Here is a 22,320-nt window from a genome sequence, read left to right on the forward strand (position 1 = left end):
CAGTAAGAGTTTTTAAAGACCTTATTGCTCTAAAGAGACTTATTTGTATTAAGGGTAAAGAGAAGTGAAATGGAAGAAATTCTGAACTAAAACTAATTCTTACTAAAACATAAGAATCACAAAAGTAAATAAATTTTAAAAACATGTAAAAGAAAATACCTGAGGCTTGACGTATAGCTTAGTTTCATTAGGAAATAGTTATATCTTGCTGATCTTATTTGTAGAAATCTTTTCAGATGGTAAAGCCCCAAAACATCCAGGCAAGTAGTAATAATTTTTTCCCCTAATTAGTCTTTAAAGTTTTGCTTTAATCTGGTACTTTTGAATTATTATCAATTTCTATCACCTGTTTAACTCAGGATTTTAAAGTAGAATTTTCATATTGAGGTAACACTGAAATCGCTTTACCAATCAAGTCTTAAATACAAAATCACTTAAAAAGAAAAGTTACAGTTCTGAATTAGTGTGGCTTGTCCTTTAGCCCTTACCCAGTAGTTCCTCTTTCTGTGCATAATTGTTTTGCTGTACAAGTTTGCCAAAGGGAGTTTAACATGACTGCTTGATCACCAATGTGATTTTTACACTGACGATTACATAAACAGTAGTGATGCAAAAATATGACATAGCATGCTTTCAAAACTAAACAGACTGATCAATGTATTGGGAGTTTTAAATTACTCTTCAGTAAGTGTTGAAGTCTAAGGTAACACTGTAAAAGACTTTGCTCACAGAAGATTTAGACAGTAGACCATGTACTGATCCTATTGAGCAGATGAGATGTTAAAATATGAATGACATGACTTCTGTAGCCTCATTTAAGAGATTTAACAGCTGAAATAAATAAATATATATGGTACCTGTGTTTATCAACACTGATCTTTAGTAAAGGAAGGAAATTATATGGGCATTTTTCCTGTCTCGTGTGACATTTGTCTTAGTATGATGCATGAAAAGTGAAGAAAGCCACTAGTGCATGTCTGAAATATTTAGCTCATAAATTGAACTGGTGCAAATATAGACAAAATTGGCAATTCTATTCGGCTGTCTTTGATTATAAATGTACAAAAGTTCAGAAAGCAATTAGCGTTCAAATATCAGTAACATATTTTTAGAAAGAAACTCAGTATTTTCACTTATGTAGCACTTTCATCACAGTAGTACTTTAAAACATTAAGTAATGAAATAATTTATTTTTCTACTCAGAATAATCCTGCCAGGAAGGCTTAGAAAATACTTGTAGCAAAGAAGAACTTGTCCATGCATGCAAAACAAAATAAAATAAGATTAAAAGCTCCAGAAAATTAGTCTCCTTCAAAAACTATTAAATTGTTCCTATCCCTGAAGCTTTACAAATGTGCTAATTGTTGTGTTCTGGTCATGTAAATGTTTCTGCTTAAAGTAAGGATGATTTCCTCCTACTGAAGAACTTGCACTGTTTTGGGGAAAGGGGGTTTGAGGGCTAAATAACATACTGTAATGAATCCTCCTTTTGGGCAGCACATGCTTCAGTTCTGAATGCCCAGAAATGCTTCACAGATGTGCTAGGCTGCCTAGCAATGGGAATTTTCTAATTCTGGCTAGCCTGAAAAAGTAAATAGAACTATTGAGCATAAGGCTGCTCTCAATATAAGACAACAATACCCTCCAGCTAACACTTAAATTTAGCCCCATTAAAAATTCCTCCTTCATAATCAGCAACTTGCAAAACCTATAATACTGGTCTCCAAAAATAGGTTTATACAGGGACATGTATGTGTGTTTTACACTGGCATTTATACAATACAGTTCATACACTGTGTCTCAATGCTTTATAGAGCAATGAACTGCGTACATTGGAGGGATTATGTAGGCAAATACATTGGCCATTATGCTATTAGTAGTAATTCACATACTAATACACTCTCATTTGCTTATCGCTGTACATATGTGTAAATATATAGGCGTGTGCTTGTATACATGTATGAAAAGTGGTGCATTTTTATAATAAAAGCCTGGACAAAAAATGTAAACATACTTAGGCCCTGAAAAAAATCTGTTAAGGCAGCACTGGAACAGTCTATATCTGGGCTATTGCCAAATTTTTAGAACCCCTCCTACCTTCTCCCTCCAAAGAAAGCACCTTTTTCTAAAAGGATCCGTATAAACAAAATATTTGAAATTATATGGAGACTGTATACAAAAGTGATAGCTAGCAGCACTATTAAAGTTAGGAGTCTTTTGGTATGTCTCTTACAAACCCTGTTTTTCTGAGTTGGTAACTCAGGCATTAAAATTCACTTGAAGCTGAAACTTGGCAATGGAAGTCAAGTATCAGAGGGGTAGCCGTGTTAGTCTGGATCTGTAAAAGCAGCAAAGGATCCTGTGGCACCTTATAGACTCAGTTAGTCTATAAGGTGCCACAGAATTCTTTGCTGCTTTTGGCAATGGAAGTTATCAGTCTTAGAGTGGAGCCTTTTGCAGGGAAAAAATTGTTGAAATCTATCTGGACAGTTTTAGTCATGGACAAAAAGCAGTTTTACTAGCTTTATGCACTATATTTTTGCTCCCCATATAAAATAAAACATTTCATTTTGGTTTTGTAAATGTATTTATGAGAGTTTTCTGTAGTGTAGCCATGTAATATTTAAACTGAGACACAAGATTAATAAGTGACCAGAAACTTCAAAGGTTTGCTTTGGATAAGTTCTCAAATGTTCAGATGCATATCCAACTTATCTAAACTTTTTGCACCTCTCAGTAAGCCATTCTTCTTGGGTCTAAATCTTATGTCTTTGGAGGGCTAAGATTTTCTTTCCTTGTCCTTTCTACACATACAGCTTTGTATGTATGCATATAGATTTGGTGAGGAGGCTGGAGGCTCTTCTCTCAACATCTTCTTTCCATCAGGGAGACCCAAGGTCTTCCTTGCCTTGCAGAGTAATCAGGCCCAGCAACTCTGGCACTGGACTACCTGTTCCTTAATTCAAAATCTACTTATTGTGGGGCCAAGAGTATATTGTGTGTTCCATAGCATATACGATTTGGACTAAACGGCTCTAGGAATTCTGACAGGTTTCTGAGTGGTAGCCTGTATCAGCAGAGTGTTAGTTTGTGTCAGCAAAAAGAACAAGGAGTACTTGACTAACAAATTTATTTGAGCATAAGTTTTTGTGGGCTAAAGCCCACCTCATCAGGTGCATGCTGTGGAAAATACAGTAGGAAGATATAGCCTACCTTAATCGATTAACCTCATTAGAGTTGGTATGGCAACCCCCATTTTTTCATGATCGTCTTATATATGAGCATAATATCTTCCTACTGTATTTTCCACTGCATGCATCTGATGAAGTGGACTTTAGCCCACGAAAGCTTATGCTCAGATAAATGTGTTAGTCTCTAAGGTGCTACAAGTACTCCTCGTTCTTCTAGGAATACTGTAGATGGATCAGAGTTGAAGTCCTGCAACAAAATCAAAGACAGGTACGGGTGTGGAATTCTGAAGAAGAGGATCTAGTGGAGTCACAGAGTTGGTGCGCTCTTTTGGAGAGTTGTAGTGAAATCGCTACAAGATTGCTGCTGGCATTCACAGAACAGCTTGCTACGGTGGACAGTCGGTACTGGGCCCAGGAAACAAGCACTGAGCAGTGGGATCCCATTGTTATGCATGTATGGGATGACGATCAGTGGCTGCAGAACTTTTGGATATGCAAAGCCACCTTCCTGGAATTGTGTGCTGAGTTTGCCCCAGCACTGTGGTGCAAGGACACCAGAAAGAGAGCTGTCCGCACTGTGGAAAAGTGAGTGGCAATCACTGGGTGACATCAGGCAACTCCAGACTGCTACCTGTCAGTCTCAAAACAGTTTGGGGTTGGAAAAATCAACCATGTGGTCTGCAGTGATGCAAGTGTGGAGGGTCATTAATCGCCTCCTTATATGAAGGACTGTGACTCTCAGTATTGTGCAGGAAATAATTGATGGCTTTGAGGCAGTGGGATTCCATAACAGTTGCGGGGCAGTAGCTGGAACGCATATCCCAATTTTGGCCCCCAGCCACCTTGCAATGGAGTACATCAACCAAAAAGGCTGCTTCTCCATGATCTTGCAGGTGTTGGTGGGTCGCTGGGGCTGTTTCACTGACGTCAATATGGGGTGGTAAAGGAAGATGCCTGATGCACGCATCTTTTGCAACATTGGAATATATAGAAAGCTGCACGCTAGGACTTCCTTTCCAGGCCATGAGATTCCAGTGGGGGATGTGCAGGGCCGGTGCAAGGAAGTTTCATGCCCTTGCACCCCCCCACCCAGATAACCCCACCCCCCCATGGCAGCTAACTCAGGCCCCCACCCGGGGAGCCCCCCCACAGCAGCTACTCCCCCACTGCGACAGCTAACCCCTCTCCCCCACGCCCCCCCACGGCAAATAACCCCGCCCAGGGATGCTCCCCCTGGCCCCCCACGGCAGCTAACCCTGCCTGGGGAGACTTCCCCCTCGCCCCCCGCCTGCCACGGCAGCTAACCCTGCCTGGGGAGACTTCCCCCCTCTCACCCCCCCCACACCACAGCAGCTAACCTTGCCTGGGGAGACTTCCCCCCTCTCACCCCCCCATGCCACAGCAGCTAACCTTGCCTGGGGAGACTTCCCCCCTCTTCCTGCACCCGCCACGGCAGCTAACCCTGCCTGAGGAGACTTCCCCCCTCTCCCCCCCCCCTCCATGGCAGCTAACCCTGCCTGAGGAGACATCCCTCCTTCCCTCCCCCCCGCGGAAGCTAACCCTTCTTGGGTAGCCCGCCCCAGCTCATCTCAAATCTGCCTCCCACTGAGCACGCCAGCGCTGCTCTAATTCTCCTCTCCACCCAGGCTTGCTGCGCTGATTGGAGGAGACTTAGAGCTGGGCTGTGTGCTCAGCGGAGGAGGCAGAGTGGAAGTAAGCTGAGGCGGGGAGCTGTTCCCCTGTGCTCCCCCTCGCCCGTTACTGCGGGCAGCCCTCCTCGCTCGCCCCCTCAGCCAGCTTACCTCCACCCCACCTCCTCGCCTGAGGGGACTTATAGGTGCCCCCAACCACTAGGCTCCCTAGGCGGCCACCTAGTTTGCCTAAATGGTTGCACCAGCCCTGGGAATGTGCAAATGCCTATAGTGATCCTTGGAGACACTGCATACCAAGGGCCAGCTCCGGGATTTTTGCAGCCCCAAGCAAAAAAAAAAAGAAAAAAGCCAGAGTGCCGAGTGTCACTGCTGAGGAAAAAACAAACAAACAAACAAACACAAAAAATGGAGTGCCGCCATCGAAGTGCCACCCTACAGGGCTGGAATGCTGCCCCTTGAAAAGTACCGCCCCAAGCAGATGCTTGGAATGCTGGTGCCTGGAGCTGGCCCTGCGCATACCTCTTGCTCATGAAATCTTACCATCAGGAACCTAGACAGCAGCAAGGAGCATATCAACAACAAGTTTAGCAGGTGCCGAATGACCATTGTATGTGCCTTTGGCCAATTAAAAGGTCACTGGCACTGTCTTTTTGACTGGTTAGGCCTCAGTGAGGAAAATATTCCGATGGTCACTGCAGCCCGCTGTAATCTCCATAATATTTGCAAATCGAAGGGGGAAAAGTTTCCCCAGAGGTGGACCGTTGAGGCTGATCATCTATCTGCTGCTTTTGAGCACCCAGATAAAAGGGCTATTAGAGGGGTGAAGCAAGAAGCTATTTGAATCAGGGAGGCTTTGAAAGGAGCATTTTGACAATGATTCCCAGTCAGGGCTGGATCCAGACACCAGCAAAGGAAGCAGCTGCCTGGGGCAGCCAATAGAAAGGGGCAGTTCATCCGTTGTTGGGGCGGCATGTCCGGATCTGCGGCGGCAATTCGGCGGCTGGTCCTTCACTCCCTCTCTTCCTCTTCGGCGGCAGCTCAATCGAGTGTTTCTTTTTTTCTTTTTTTTTTCTTTGGCTCTTGTGGCAGCAAAAAACCTGTTCCCAGTAATGTGTCTGTATGTGATGCATTCATCCAAGCAATGTATACTTGCCATCATGAATTACACCTATAGTGCTTGCTTCATGAGCGTTAATTGCAATTATTCCTACTGTTTCAATGTTAGAACTGAGCGATTTAAGTGTGTCACAGATAAAGACTCAGTTTATTTGAAAGACTCAAGTGTAATAATGGGATAAAACACAAACTTTGAGTCAAATAGGTGCCTTGAAAATGAGGAACAGTCTTGTAGTGGGCCTCTCACAGCTGGGTGTAACTCTAGCTTTCATTGGAAAACAAGTCCCTAGACATGGAGTGCACAGGGTACTGTGAGGGACCAGGAACACGTGAGGAATGTGGTAGGGGAGTTTGGGGAGGGCATGGACCCGAGTTCTGTAGTGGCTGGAGGGGCAGTTGGGCACAGATGTGCTCAGATTGCAGGCTAATGAGGGACTTCAACATCTCTGCCTGGCCTTCTAGGAGCTTTATCATTCACTTCTGCCCCTGTGTCCTTTCCAGGCTATCCAGCCTGAGTGTTTTGTTGATGGTCTCCCTCCACACACTTTTTTTGCCATGTGCTGTATCTGTTGACTGCAGCACTTCATAAAACATATTCTCCTTATTCCTCCTGGGTTGCCACCTTTTCTGATGGAGGCACTCCACCAGCATGGAGAAGTGGGTTGTCAAGGGCCCATCTGCAGAAGCCAAAGAAACAATGAACAGAGTTGGTATTGTGACTGTGCTCATAGCCATGACTCACAAAAGTTACATACACCTCTTTCTCATTGTCCCTTGGCTAGCACATAGGTCAGCACAAGTCCCAATTATGGTGAGTTCGCAGGGGTAGTGGGGGTGGCAAGGGGTGATTTGTGAAGGGAGTTACCCATAAGTGGTAGAGGCCATATATGAATATTGGTGCCCTTTTCCACAGGCTAGGGTAATAAAACCTGATATCTCACTCCTAAGGGTAACCCAGGATGCAAGTGTGCATCTCCTGCATGCATGTGACTTCAGACCAGCTCTGTAGGCCACTTGCCTATATGCCACACTGGTCCCTTCAGAATCAATTGCCAAGTGGTGTGGCAAAGTTTCCTACAGCAGGGGGAGAAACAAGGCAGCTCTCCCAAGAAACATTTGGGAGAGGATTGCAGAATACCTACAGGAAAGTTTCCTAGAATCTCTATGAAGGATTCCCAGGACATCCCTGTGTACATTAACAAATTTTTCTGCCATGTACCCACAGCGTAGATGAACAGGCTCTGTTGTAAATTTCTGCCCCTTATCCCTCCTCTGCCATATAAGAAAGTACATGAGATCTCAGTCTCCTCTCACCATGCAGTATCAAAGCAAAATGAGCACTTACTGGAGCTCCCCTCTCCTCCATTCTGAATGCCAGAGCCGGAGTGCTGGGATTTAGTTGGGGTTGGTCCTGCTTTGAGCAGGGGGTTGGCCTCTTGAGGTCTCTTCCAATCCTAATCGTCTATGATTCTATGACTAGCTGGACCCCTCTGGAATGGAAAAGAGGTCCTGATTCGCTGCGCAACCAAATGACCCTGCTATGTGCTCCACATCATCCTTCAGCTCCACTATCTCATCCACCACTTCCTCATCAGGGTTGAGTCCACTGGCCGCTGCATCCAAATCCCTCTGAAGTATCCATGGGGTTCTTGGTGGTGGAGGTGGGGTTGCCACCGAGGATGGCATGCAGCTCCTTATAGAAGCAGCATGTCTTCAGTGCTGCACCAGAGCGACAATTGGCCTTCCTTGCCTTGTGGTATTCCTGCCTCAGCTCCTTGACTTTAGCATGGCACTGCTGCATGTCTCTTCCATGCCCCTTCTCTTGCAAGCCACCAGCAATCATCCCATAGGTATCAAAATTCCGATGGCTGGTGCAAAGCTGTGACTGCACAGCCTCCTCTCCCCGTATACTCAGCAGATCCAACAGCTCTGGTGTGCTCCACCTGGGAGACCATCTGCTGAAGAAAGTTGGCATGGTTAGATGGGAAGATGCTGTATGGTCTGTGCACGCCAAGCAAACAGGAAAAGGATTTTCAAAAATTCCCAGGCCTTTAAATAGAGAGGCGCATACCTGTGCACCTTCAAGGCAGCAGAGTTCAAACTGCTGACCAGAGCAATCATAATGAGCATTGCAGGACACTTCCAATTAGGGTAACATAACCAAGCCGAGGTATCTACACTGACAACTGCGTCTAACTACAATGCAAAAAAGCTCTGCTGCTAATCGAGGTGGTTTCATTATGTCAGCATAGCAGGGGAATTGCATCGGCGGGAGGAACATTTCAGTGTGTGCACCTCCACTGTTTTGTTACCGAAAGCTGATGTTTTGTTGACAAAACTGTGTAGTGTAGACAAGGCCTTAGTCTTTTCACTTCAGGCTAACTACTACCCTCCATCCTTCCTTCACTCCCTCTTTTCCCCTCCTCTTTTCCATTTACTTCCCGCACTTCAGTGTGCCTGTTTTTGTCTTTTTGATTAGCTAATCCTCTCCTAACAAAAACTCAATGAAAAAATGTTAAGAAAATTTAAACAAAAAACTTATGGCTCCAACATGACACTTGCAAACAATGACATTTTTCACTCTGCACGTATGTTATTCTTTCTTCCTTTGCCTATTTAGATTGTAAGCTCTTCAGGACAGGGACTGAATTTTACTATGTATTCGTACAGTTCCTAGCACAATGAGGCCCTGATCTTTGTTGAAAGACTCCCATTCATTTCAGTAGGTTTTGAATCAGGCCCTAAATGAGTAGTTTGAAGATTCTTCTGGCATGAGGCAATCCCCAACTGGCATAGAACCAGCATAGTCATTTGTGTGCTAGCTATTCCCAGCCCCTCTATATTGTAGGGGAGTGCTTAATTTTTTTTAATGAATTCTCTTCAGCCATCTTGCTTCAGGGTTCATGTTCCACAAACACACAAACAATTGGATTTAATTGGTACAAATGGTCTCAGAAAGATTTTCAGAGTTGCATGAGCCAATATTTGAAGAAATCAACTTTTAAATTGCCACATGGGTATTCACACTTGAATATTTGCATACTCATCCATCTGGGCAGAAAGTAGAAACAATACCACGTGATTTATCTGACTAATCCAACACAGCTTGAATGTAATTGTTAAATGTTTCATGTATTAGCTTTAGTAAAGAGTCAAATACTACAGTCAAAACTCATAAATTTTAACAAAAAAATAGATTTTACAAACCTATTATGAAAGAAAATGTTGTCATGAATTTTTTTTTAATTTCTATTAAAGGGTTTTTTGTGAGGGGAGGTTCTCATTATTTAAACATTCCTCTGCAGTACTGGAAACCTAAACCAGGACTGCAATGTCCTAGTAATGAAAGTGAAAATAACTTATTTTCATTGAATAGTCTGTGTGAAACACCACAAATGGTGAAAACTAAATAATTTTTTAATCCTTTAATTTCAGTAGTATTAATTATATAGGTAAATATTTTTTAAAAAAATATTTTCTTATTGACAGTATGCATTAACAAGGTGGACTATGTTATGTAGGTAAAGATCTATCAACTATTCTCAGGGAAAATATTTTCTCTTAACAGCTGATATTAACAGTAATTCATTATGGCTGTGTAGATTATGCTGCTTCTAAAAAAAAGTTTGTTATTTATATGCTAGAAGTGATGACTTTAACATTAGATGTGTATAACCGTGATTAAATATAGTTCAGTTACAGCTACCTGAACAGTAGAAACTTCATCTACACTACAGCTATAACTGAGTCAGGGCAATTGCTCCCTGATCTAGTTAAAGTAATATTAAAACTTGTAATGTGGACAGGACATAACAGGATCTCAGAATTGAGTTAAAAGCCAGGCCTATTCATGGCTTTAGCCCCTTTATAGGGATATGGTTAAGTACTGTCCACACTTATAACTATGTGTAAGTAGGTCAAGAGACAGCTGTGTTGTTACTGGGCCCCAGGGCTAAACTATAGTTGTAGTCTTGATGGGGCCTGAGTATGATGACTTGACTCATAATTAGTGCAGTGTGAGCTTGGAATTTCTTGCATGATGTTACTCTTTTGTTATTAAAAATAAACTCAGTTCATCATTAGCTGTTAAATACGTGTTCTTAATCTGTGTGATATTGTCAGTGCTTTACATCTTGTTTAGGGTGATATTGTGAGATTTGTATGTAAATTGTTGTAAACCTTACTTTTTAACAGTATGTCCAGATCAACGCTATTGTTACTTCTTTGTGGACCTTATCCTATATAAATAAAATTAAATGTTCCACAATGTACATATGCATTGTAGTCTAAGTACACACTGACAACTTGGCAACAGACATTGCACTAACATAGTACGTTGACTTAAAAAGAGCTGTTATGATGTATCTTGTTAATGTATCTTTCTAAAAATCTTTGTAAAACTCTATTAAATCTTGACATTATAACAACTAAAGAGAAAGGTTGACAGCAGCCTCCATATCAAATCTTTGTCTGAACAAAACTATGCTGTCCTGGAGAAAATGTAAATCCTCATCTGCATGTATTGTGTGTTAACACAAGAGTTGCTGATACAGTTTGGCAAAAAAGACCAGTACGTTCTTTGTTGCGCTTGATAAGAGAGAGATGGATAGGTTATTGACTGTGGTAGGAATAATGTGCTCCTGAAATGTGTAGCTATTATGGATTTTTTATCTATTCTTTAGCTACAGTAATTAGAAATGCAAAATACAACACATCAAGACATCATGTAAACTTCATTCAGGAGCTCGTCAGTCCATAAACCAATGACATACAATGGCTTCTGGCATACTGCAGCCAAAAGCTGGAATGCTACATGTTTTTCATTTAATTGAAGATATGTCAAATGTTACTGAGTAGCACATCCCCCACTATAAAATATTTCCGAACACATTAGTCAGAGGTATTGTATTGTTGTACTATATTAATTATGACATTTTAAAATATAATGATTTAAGAGATATTGAGCATATTAGAATTATTTCATCTTGAAATACATTAAGAGGTGACATGACTGAAGTAATTAAAGCAGTGAGGGTTGTTAAAATATTATGATTGATAATCTAATTGAGGATGTTGGGCAGACTAGAACTGGGGAGCAAAGGTATAAAATTAGAGGGGCTGCATGTAATAGGATGTATTATTTTTACAAAGAGCGGTAAGCAGATGGAATGCAATCCCACTTGGTAGTGGAGTTAAGTAGTATGAATGTGTGTAATGAAAAATCAGGTGACTGTATGGGATTTAATGCATTTAAATGGTATTAATGTTGTGCGTGAAGCAGCCAATTTCTCTTTTGGAGTTCAGGAAGGAATATTTTGCTGAGCATGCACTTTTCTCCAGATTGACTCTGTGGGTATGTCTACACTACGGGATTATTCCGATTTTACATAAACTGGTTTTATAAAACAGATTGTATAAAGTCGAGTGCACGCGTCCACACTAAGCACATTAATTTGGCGGTGTGCGTCCATGGTCCAAGGCTAGCGTCGATTTCCGGAGCGTTGCACTGTGGGTAGCTATTCTGTAGCAATCCCATAGTTCCTGCAATCTCTCCCGTCCCTTAGAATTCTGGGTTGAGAGCCCAGTGGCTGATAGGGCAAAAATCATTGTCGTGGGTGCTTCTGGGTAAATGTCGTCAGTCATTCCTTCCTCCGGGAAAGCAACGGCAGACAATCATTTCGCGCCCTTTTTCCTTGGATTGCCCTGGCAGACGCCATAGCACGGCAACCATGGAGCCCGTTAAGGATTTTTTTTTTTTTACAGTCACCGTATGTGTACTGGATGCCGCTGACAGAGGTGATGCTCCAGCGCTACACAGCAGCATTCATTTGCTTTTGCATGATAGCAGAGATGGTTATCAGTCATTCTGTACCATCTGCTGCCGGTGTAAATTGGCAATGAGATGACGGTTATCTGTCGTTCTGTACTGTCTGCTGCTATCATGGGTGCCCCTGGCTGAGGTCGGCCGGGGGTGGAAACGCAAAAATGGGAATGACTCCCCGAGTCAATCCCTCCTTTATGATTTCTAAAAATAGAGTCAGTCCTGTCTAGAATATGGGGCAAGTGTGCTAGAGAACCAGTGTATCAGAGAGCACAGCTGCTCCGTGCCAGATCCCGTGGAAATGATGAGCTGCATGCCATTCATGGGGAGGTGCCCTTGCAACAACCCCACCTGTTGCTTCCCTCCTCCCCCAACCTTCCTGGGCTATCGTGGCAGTGTCCCCCCCATTTGTGTCATGAAGTTATAAAGAATGCAGGAATAAGAAACAATGACTTGTTAGTGAGATAAAATGAGGGGGAGGCAGCCTCCCGCCGCTGTGACAGTCCAGGCAGGACATTAAGCGGTGCGGGGGAGAGGAGCCAAGCATGCCGCTGCTATGACAGTCCAGGCAGTACAGAATCTTTTCTTTACACATGAAAGGTAGGGGGCTGATGGAGCTCAGCTCCCAGTTGCTATGATGAGGACGGTTATCAGCCGTTCTGTACCATCTACTGGGAATGACCGAGAATCCTTCCTATTTTCACCCAGGCGCCCCCGGCCAGCCTCACCTGAAGCCAGCCAGGAGCACTCATGGGCTGATAACAAGGACGGTTACCAGTCCTACTGCACCAATCTGCCACCGGGCAGGGGAGAGGAGTGGATACTGCTCTTCACTGCTGCAGCATCGCGTCTACCAGCAGCATTCAGTAGACATAGGGGACATTGAAAGAAGTCAAGAAACGATTTCTTTCCCTTTTCTTTCACGTGGGGAGGGAGTAAATTGACGAGCTATTCCCTGAGCCACACCGGACAATGTGTTTGAACCTACAGGCATTGGGAGCTCAGCCAAGAATGCAGATACTTTTCGGAGACTGCTGTGGACTGTGGGATAGCTGGAGTCCTCAGTACCTCCTCCCTCCCTCCATGAGCGTCCATTTGAGTCTCTGGCTTCCCGTTACGCTTGTCACACAGCACCGTGTAGCCTGTAGATTTTTTTTTAAACGCTTTGGCATTTTGTCTTCTGTAACGGAGCTTTGATAGAGCAGATTTGTTTCCCCATACAGCGATCAGATCCAGTATCTCCCGCACGGTCCATGCTGGAGCTCTTCTTTGGATTTGGGACTGTATTGCCACTCCTGCTGATCAGAGCTCCACGCTGGGCAAACAGGAAATGAAAATCAAAATTTCGCGGCGCTTTTCCTGTTTACCTGGCCACTGCATCTGAGTTCAGATTGCTGTCCAGAGCGGTCACAGGGGTGCACTGTGGGATACCGCCCGGAGGCCAATACTGTCGATTTGCGGCCACACTAACCTTAATCCGATATGGTAATACTGATTTTAGCACTACTCCTCTCATTGGGGAGGAGTACAGAAACCGATTTAAAGAGCCCTTTATATCGATATAAAGGGCCTCGTAGTGTGGACAGGTACAGCATTAAATCGGTTTAACACTGCTAAAATCGGTTTAAACGTATAGTGTAGACCAAGCCTGTGTATTGCTGGGTGAGAGGTTGAGGATTTTTTTCACCTTCTTAGTCACCAAAAGATTTGTTTTTTAATCTTTAATTTAAAAAAATTAAAAATGTGTTTAAGTGTACAGGATGCCCTGATGCAGCTCCAAGCATGAAGTGTCCATGACCTGCTTCTCGTGCTGCAGATCTCTAATTCTGTGGTGCTTTCTGATCATATAGATTTTGCACACAGTCTTTGCACCTTGCCATTTTAGCCAGCCAAGGTGTGCTCCTCACAGAATGTTAATCATAGTTACTCCGCTCCTCTGCTCACCTCTTTTAAGAAATAGCTAGAATATTCATTGTGGATTCATCAGAAAGAAAATGACACATGGTCAGAGGAAAGGAAGTAGACACTTCTGTGTATGAGTCATGCTGACCATCTGAGACAGAAGTGCAGACCTGAATGTCTCTTATCCATTAAATAATTCTTGAATCTGTGATTTTAAAAAAAAAAAGTATGCAAGGTTATTGAGCTGGGGAGCAACGGAAGCCTGTCTGAGAGACAGAAGTAGTAAAGAACATTGTTCTCTCCCTGGCGCTCCCTTGTAGGTCGCAGGGCAGAATGTAGAAGTTGGGAAGCCTTACCTCAGTGCTGCTGTTAAAGAGGCTAGTGGGCAGGCAAGAGTGCACACGGCAGACTTGAGTACATTTGGCAGTGTTGCTTTTGGATCCATCCACTCTCCCTTGATGAAAAAATCCTTATAAACATTGACAGGGAAGTGGAAAACACTTATGAAACATAATTTAAAATGGAATTTGAAAGAGAAGAATTGAGGCCATACTATTTAAAGGGTACTGTATCAGAAACTAGAATTTTTAATAATTAGTAGCTTTCAAAAAATTCAAATTGACAGTGTGCCTTAGAAATTATTGTGTGCTAACTAAACATTAGTGAAACTTCACTGTTCATCTAGGCTTTGATTTTTGATTTATAGCGCCATGTAAATTATATCTACATTGATCTACCTAGTCCTACAAAGAGCCCAATGTTTCCTGTGCCACATCTACCCTGCCTGCAAGTTTGACCTTCCTTGGTCCTGTGCAGCTCCTTTCTGAGTGGAACTGCAAAAGTGAATGTTACTAAACACTTGGATATGTTTTGTTTTGCAGTCTGCAGTGCAGAATGAGGTTAAAATCCTGGCCCCATTGAAGTCAATGGCAAAACTCACATTAATTTCAGTAGGGTTGGGATTTCACCCCAGAGCATAGTAGCTGGGCTCTTAACCTATAGCCATACCACCACATGCTTAGACCTGATGTGCAGAGTTCGATGTGATCAATACTTACTAGGGCTCTGCGTGGGTTTGGGGGGCTGCCTATACAGAGATCATTGCAGGATCAGGGCCTTGGAGACAATACCTCAAAGGGAATTCCAGGTGGCACAGGAAAGGGTGTTGCTGATATAGTAGGTTTCCTCTGAGTTGATACAGAACTAATGTCTCATACATAATATTAGGAGAGGGCTCTACCTCTGGAGATGTCATCTTTCAGATAAGCTGTAAGGTGGAAGTACTGATCACTTGTGGAAATTAAAGATCCGTGGATTTTTTTGCCAGAGTGGAAATATTAGCCCCTGAGTGCCTGCCAAACTCCAGGTTGGTCATTGTGCCTCTCTGACATTCTATCATGGTTAGAATTTGAAACAATATTCTTCACATCCTGGTCTCTATTGTTTTGTAATATTCCTGTGCAACTAAATAGTTACCGTGCTTCATCTCAGAGGTTAAGGGATTGATGTGACACATAGGATGATTCCTACAGCATGTCTATGTGTACTTTTTAAAAATCCTTGTACGTGAAAGGCTCTATATAAATATAATTTTTTTATCATTATCCCTATCAATTTGCATTACTCAAGTGGTTCCCCTCCTCTATTGTATTAAATGCGAGCTGCTTCTCTTCACTTTCATGGTCCTTCTTGGCCTATCCTCACCCTATCTGTCATCTCTCATTCACTGTCAAAATGTCAGTTTGTGCCTCCGATCAGCCACTGATGCCTCCATTGCCCACTTGTTAAATTTTCAAATAAGCACCTTCATGCTTTCTCCAGTGTTGTCTCTCATGCTTAGGAGGAACTCCCATAAACATCCACAAAGCTACCTCATTATTATCCTTCAGATCCCCTCTTAAAAATCTATTTTTCCATGATGCCTACAAAAAAATGACAACAATTAGACTGGTATTGTGCTGACACCATGCCTACCACGTTGACCGATATAATCTCATTGTTTTTTGTACTCTCCACATCTGTCTGTCTGTAGCCATCTGTTATCTCTTGTCTTATACTTAGAATGTAAGTTCTTTGGGGCAGACCCTGTCTTTTTGTGTTCATATATTGCCTAACACAATGGGGTCTTAATCTATGGGTGCTAGAGCTCCTAGGCTCTAATAATGAGATAACAGAGAAGGGTAGAGGGAAAACATAACAACCCATAGATGAGAAAGGAAAGGCAGAACAGGAAACAAAAGATAACAAGGAAGTACAGTCTAAGAAGAATGGGAAGTAGATATTTCTCAGCCTGTGTTTATAAAATGGTAAGAATTCTTTTTCAAAAAGAGAAAAATTGGAAAGAATTCAATTGTTCATCCTACTTCACAACACCCAAAACTCTCCACTTATTTTTTCCCATAACCCAAAATTCCACAGTCTGCTGGTGACTGAAAATGATTGTGAGGTATAGTGTGTCATAGGATTTTTTTTTGGCCAAGTTTTGGGTTAGAGACCCAAATAAAGAGAACAACTGTTGGTTTGGTTTGTCGTCTTATTGCCAAAAAGTTTAAACTTCAAAATTTTGGGCTATCTTAGTAATAGCCAAATGTAATGGTTAACTAGTGCAAGAAGTCTGTTAATTTCAATGAAGTAACTTATGGTGAGAAAATAAGAAGAGAATCAAACCCACCACCTTTTTGTGATGAATTTCAGTGATTTGCATATTATGCCTGTGAAGCTGGCAGACCATATGCCAGCTCATTCAAAGCCTCTTAGGCCTCAGCTGAACACTGACCAATACGTAGCTGGAAACCAGTCTGGTTCACCTGTTAGTATTGTTAAAATAGTGTTTAGACTTTATTAAACACCTTTTTGAGTTGCTACATGCATTAATCTCACTTATAATATCTGTATCCCAGGTTATAAGGTAATATTTAAGAGTTTACTTAACCAGTCAGGAGAGAAGTATTATCAACTGTGAAATACTAGTTTGCCACTGGAGTTGTTCTCTCCTGTCCAACAAAAGATTTTGTTGATTGCCCCTTCCGCACACCCATGAAAAGGAGACGTGCATGTGGACTCATCCCATTAACTTGACCCCAGGGGGAAGGGAATAAAAAAGCCATGACAAGAAGACACTGTATCTTTATGCTGCTTGGACTCTGAGAGGGCAAGGATTACTAAGCATAAGCAAAAGATCCTCAGTGCTTAGTCTAGGTTAGCACTGAAGGACATATAGAGCTCTAAGTATCAGAGGGATAGCCGTTTTGGTCAGTATCCACAAAAACAACGAGGAGTCCTGTGGCACCTTAAAGACTAACAGATTTATTTGGGCACCCACGTCTTCAGATGCATGGAGAAGAAGAAGTGCATGCATCTGAAGAAGTGGGGTTTTTTTATCCACGAAAGTTTATGCCCAAATAAATCTGTTAGTCTTTAAGGTGCCACTGGACTCCTCATTGTTTATGTAGCACACTCTTATTATAGAGTCTTCTATTACATTTTGAAACCTAAGACTATAACTCATTTGTGTGTATATGCCCACGTCCAGACTAACCCGCGGCATCGGCGGGTTAAAATCGATTGCTCGGGGATTGATATATTGCGTCTAGTCTGGACGCGATGTATCGATCCCCGAGCGCGCTTACATCGATTCCGGAACTCCATCAACCCGAACGGAGTTCCGGAATCGACATGGAGAGCCGCGGACATCGATGCCGCGCCGTCTGGACGGGTGAGTACCTCGATTTTAGAAATTCGACTTCAGCTACGTTATTCACGTAGCTGAAGTTGCATATCTAAAATCGATTTTAATACCCTAGTCTGGACGTGGTCTATGTGTTTACCTACTTTAACTTTGTAAATAACTCTCATTTCTTTTTCTTAGTTAATAAATCTTTAGTTAATTTATTATAGGATTGGCTACAATCACTGTCTTTGCTGTAAGATCTAAAAGGCAACTGACCTAGGCTAAGTAACAGGTCCTTTGGAATTGGGAGTTACCTGAATATTGTTGTGATTTTTGGTGTAATGAACCATCTATCACAAAGGCAAGCTTGCCTATGTGGCAAGATAGACTGGAGTACTCAAGGATACTGTCTGTGACTTCATGGCTGGGCTGTTTTGGTGCCTGAGGAGTTTACACTTGATACTTGGTTGGTGAAATCTAAGTATAAAATTCACAACCAGTTTGGTATTTGTCCCTTGCTTCTTAATAGTTTGCCCTGAGGTTGATACTCACACTCTTCAGCCACTCAAGACAGCTTGACAATGTCTTCTCTCTTCATATCAAAATGAATGACTTATATTAAAATTTATAATGGTGATCACAGAGTAATCTGAACAAGAATTACTATTTTTATTTATGTTGTAGTAATGTATTGCTAAAAACTATTTTCTAGCACATATATTTGGTTCCCCTGCAGCTCTGAAGTAATTCTGTTAAATGCAGCGATGTCAAATATTGTCAAGCTGCATGATTTCTGAAATATTTTAATGTTTAACTAGCCAGTGAAAATAATTAGATTTTACATACAGTATATATAACTACAGTAGATGTTTTTCAAGTTTGAAAAAATAACATTATGAGACAAATTTTTAATATTCATACTATAGAGTATCATATTCCATTGGTTGTTTCCATAAAGGAGGTGTTAATATACCATGGTTTGCAGAAGGGTGCGTCTGGTGGTTAGAGCACATATATAGAAGTCAGTTATAATTTATTTATTTGAATGGTCATCAAGGTCTCCTGCTTCTGCTGGGTTCTGTTCCTAATTTTGCTACTGACTCACTCAATGTAGATCTGAGAGATGTTTGTACTCAGTGTGTTCAGATTGGATATCTGTGTGTTCAATTGTTATATCCACTGCGTGAGTGTGAGCAACTCATTTACGCTGTCATTGCTCAGATACGGCCTAATACTGTGAAATTCTGGGTGTTTTCAATTCCCGCTGTAGTCATTGGGTGTTGTAGCAGCAGGGATTCTGGTCTCACTGTGTCTGTTGATTAGTGTTAATATTCCTGTACAGTTCAACACCCTTACCTGAAGCCTAGCTATACTGGCAAATTCTCCTGTGTAGATGCAGTTTATATCGATTCCCTGAGTAAAACAGTGGCAAAAGCCAGTATAATTGCATCAACACGAGGCCTTTTTCTGGTATAGAAATGTCATTTTAAAAACCATGTCCTTACCAAATGTACTATAACATGGAACGTTTCTAGTGTGGACCTGTCCTGCATCCTCATATCCCAGCTTTAGGAGGCACACAGCTATTATTCTTCCCACTTTACAAATAAGGTAACTGAAAGGTCATTTCACATAGAGCTGGGAATAGAAATCTGGTCTGTAAGAAAAGTCTTATGCACTCAGATGTACTGCCTTTCAGAATGAATGTGCCAAAACTGTGTCCTTAGCTATGCTGCCTACAATCACTGCCAGGCCACACTCCCCTCCCAGAGCCAGGAGTAGAACCCAAGAATCCTGACACCAGCCATTCCACTGCTGTATCACAAATGGTTATGGCACTGGCAATGTGTGTCGTGTTTCCTCTAGGGGTCTGGTCCAGATAGATGATGATGGCCTACTATTGCTAATTATTTCTTTAGCTCAGATGGAGGATGGCTGCATTGTAGTTCTGAAGGTCCTGGGTTTAAACACTGCTGATGAACCATGTGGGTAAAAATAGTATGTGATTTCTTAATTAAAGGCTATATCATAATATATAGACACAAGGGGGCATGATTAATGTAGCATGGGTAATCTTAATTCTGGAATTTCCTAACTTTTGAGTACTTGACTAAAACTTCATAATTTTTTTTAATGTAGGATTTTTTTTATAACTTTGGCAAACTAACCATTTGTGCTGAAAATTTCCAACCCTGGTGTCTGCCTCTGGCTGCATTTTTTTGGAAAATTTCAGTCAAAACAGTTCAGGCATTTCTGAGAACGAGACTAGCGAAACATGTTAAATAATTCTGGTTCTAGTATCCCCATGCTGTGAAGCTGGGACTTGAAATTTGGGAGGAAGTGGCCTTTGTGTCAGGGATGTGCCACTAAGACATAAGCCTCTGAAAAAATACTGTTCATACACGCTTAGTAGATTAGACCCTTCTTTGATTTTAGCAGCTAAATTCCCTGAAGATTCTGTCCATACTGCGCATGCTTCAGTTGCAATTCTGGGCTGCTGTGGGCCATACCAGTCCTGGATCTGGGCACATGAACTGAGAGAAGGGAGACTGTCTCTCCTGTGCTCTTAGAGTATGTCTATACAACATCTAGATGCCCGAGGCTGGCCCTGCCAGCTGACTCGAGCTCACAGGACTTGGTCTGAAAAAGATCTGGGAACTATAGTGGATCAGAAATTGAATCAACAATGTGATGCAGTTGCAAAAAAGGCTAATATCATTCTAGGGGTGTATTAATAGGAATGTTGTGTGTAAGACACGGGAGGAAATTGCCTCACTCTACTTGGCACTGGTGAGGCTTCAGCAGGTACTGTGTCCAATTTTGGGTACTGTATTTTAGGAAGGATGTGGACAAATTGGAGAGAGCCTAGAGGAGAGCAACAAATATGATAAAAGGTTTAGAAAATCTGACCTATGAGGAAAGGTTAAGAAAACTGGGCACGTTGAGTCTTGAGAAAAGAAGACTGAGTGGGGGGCCTGATAAATCTTCAAATACGACATGGCTGTTCTAAAGAGGATTATGATTAATTCTTCTCCATGTCTTCTGAAGGTAGGACAAGAATGAACGGGCTTAATCTGCAAGAAGGGAGATTTAGGTTAGGTATTAGGCAAACCTTTCTAATCATACAGGAAGGTAAACTCTGGAATAGGCTTCCAAGAGAGATTGTAGAATCTCAGTCATTGGAGGTTTTTAAGAACAGGTTGGACAAACACCTGTCAGGGATGGTCTAGGTTTACTTGATCCTGTCTCAGCAAAGGTGGCTGGACTTGATGACTTCTATAGGTCTGTTCCAGCCCTACATTTCCATGATTCTATGATTTTAAATAAAAACTTTTTTTTTTGGTGCTGCTTTTCTGTTGATTTTCCTACATTTCTGTAAAGAAGAGTCTTCAAAAAACTCAAGAAGATACAGAATAAAGGGAAAATGTATATATTTAAAAGCTTACAACTTAAATATAAGAAAAACATAACTCTGAAATACGGCAAATATGAATGTACATAAATCCCTGGTGTCTGACAAAATCCGCTAACCTCTCTCATTGCTATCCTACTGTAGTGAGAACTGTAAATTTTAAATAGGATAATCACACAGGTCAGCCTTTGCCTGCTATTGGACTTTCTCCTTTCATAAGGCCAATTCTACAAATCACTTCCCTATGTATGTAAAAGTTATTCTGTTACCTCTCTTCTGAATGGCTATGACCTGTTTCACTAGTTCACTATAAACCACAAAGTGAGCCAGTAATTCACAAAATAGGCAGAAAAACTACAGCATTGTTTTAGATTGCACCTTGCTTTCCAAACATTAAGTAATAATGTCAGAGCTAGCACATACGTCCTATTTCAAAGAACTCTGAACTAGAGTTAAAACACTTTTATTTAGCATAATTAGGAAAGAGAGAACAAATAGTGCCTGGTTTCTTGAACAAGAATTGTGTGACTGTGGACAAACCATGTAATCTCTCTACCTCAGTTTCCTCATCTGTAAAGTGGATTTAACAGTGCATCATGGGCGGTAGGTAGCATAGACTGGAGAAGGTTGTGCCTCCCCAAACAGCCTGGCATGGTCCTGCCCATGCTTCACCCTCAGCCCCCTCCTGCTTGCTCCCAGTTCCTTTCCAGCTCTTCCATGGCAGGGAAGCTGCTGCAGACAGACTGGGGCTGGTGCTCACAGGGGCTGAGGCCATACTGGCCCACCACCCGCCTGGGGTTGGAGGAACAGGGACCACGCTTCCCATCCAGCGCTGGGGTTAGGGATGTTCTGGCTGCACTGCCCGTCTGGTGCTCCAGGGCTGGGGCTGAGAGTGCACTGGCTGTGCTGCACACCCGGCATGCTGGCGCTGAGGCTGGGGGCATGCAGGGAGCAGGGGGGTGCTCTGGGCTCTGGCAAGGGAGCAGGGGTGGAAGGAGAGGTGGAGGAGCAGGGCCTTGGTCGGGGACTGGAGGCCAGGGGCTAGCCTCTCGCAACAGCTTATTCACCTGCCACCCATGCAGTGTGTACTACCTCACATTAGTGAATAAATCGGTAAGAACCACAGATGGAATATGCCATAGAAATACATAGTATTATTATTAAGGTTTGGCAACAGAGTAAGTAGATAGACAAGCCTTTAGCTTCTCGTGTTATGTTATAATCAGCGTGACATCTATATCCGTCATCAATGATATATTGCTTATTGCCTTTAAAATCAGTAACAAGACATAATTTGCTCATGTAGAATGTGTGAGAGAATAAATATAGTAATATTATATTGTAATGAGATATCAATTACAGGGCTCAATCTTGCTGTTAATACTGAAGCAAAATTGCCATTTACTTTAAGGAATGATGGATGAGGCTATAGTTAGATAAATTTTATAAACTTGGATTTTCACTTCAGAAATGTTTATGAGAAAAATCTAATCCAGTTTGCAAAAAAACCCAACCAACCAACCAATGTTTTGCAAAGATATCGTTTGAAACATATC

At 42.2% G+C, this 22,320-nt stretch overlaps 1 protein-coding gene across 4 annotated transcripts in view; it reads left to right on the top strand.

The window, feature by feature from the left end:
* ELP4 (elongator acetyltransferase complex subunit 4) overlaps nt 1-22,320 on the top strand; it is a 283,737-nt gene that overhangs the window by 258,421 nt on the left and 2,996 nt on the right. The window lies entirely within an intron of this gene.

The sequence above is a fragment of the Gopherus evgoodei genome, chromosome 4, assembly GCF_007399415.2.
Source record: "Gopherus evgoodei ecotype Sinaloan lineage chromosome 4, rGopEvg1_v1.p, whole genome shotgun sequence".
NCBI classification, from domain to species: Eukaryota; Metazoa; Chordata; order Testudines; family Testudinidae; genus Gopherus; species Gopherus evgoodei.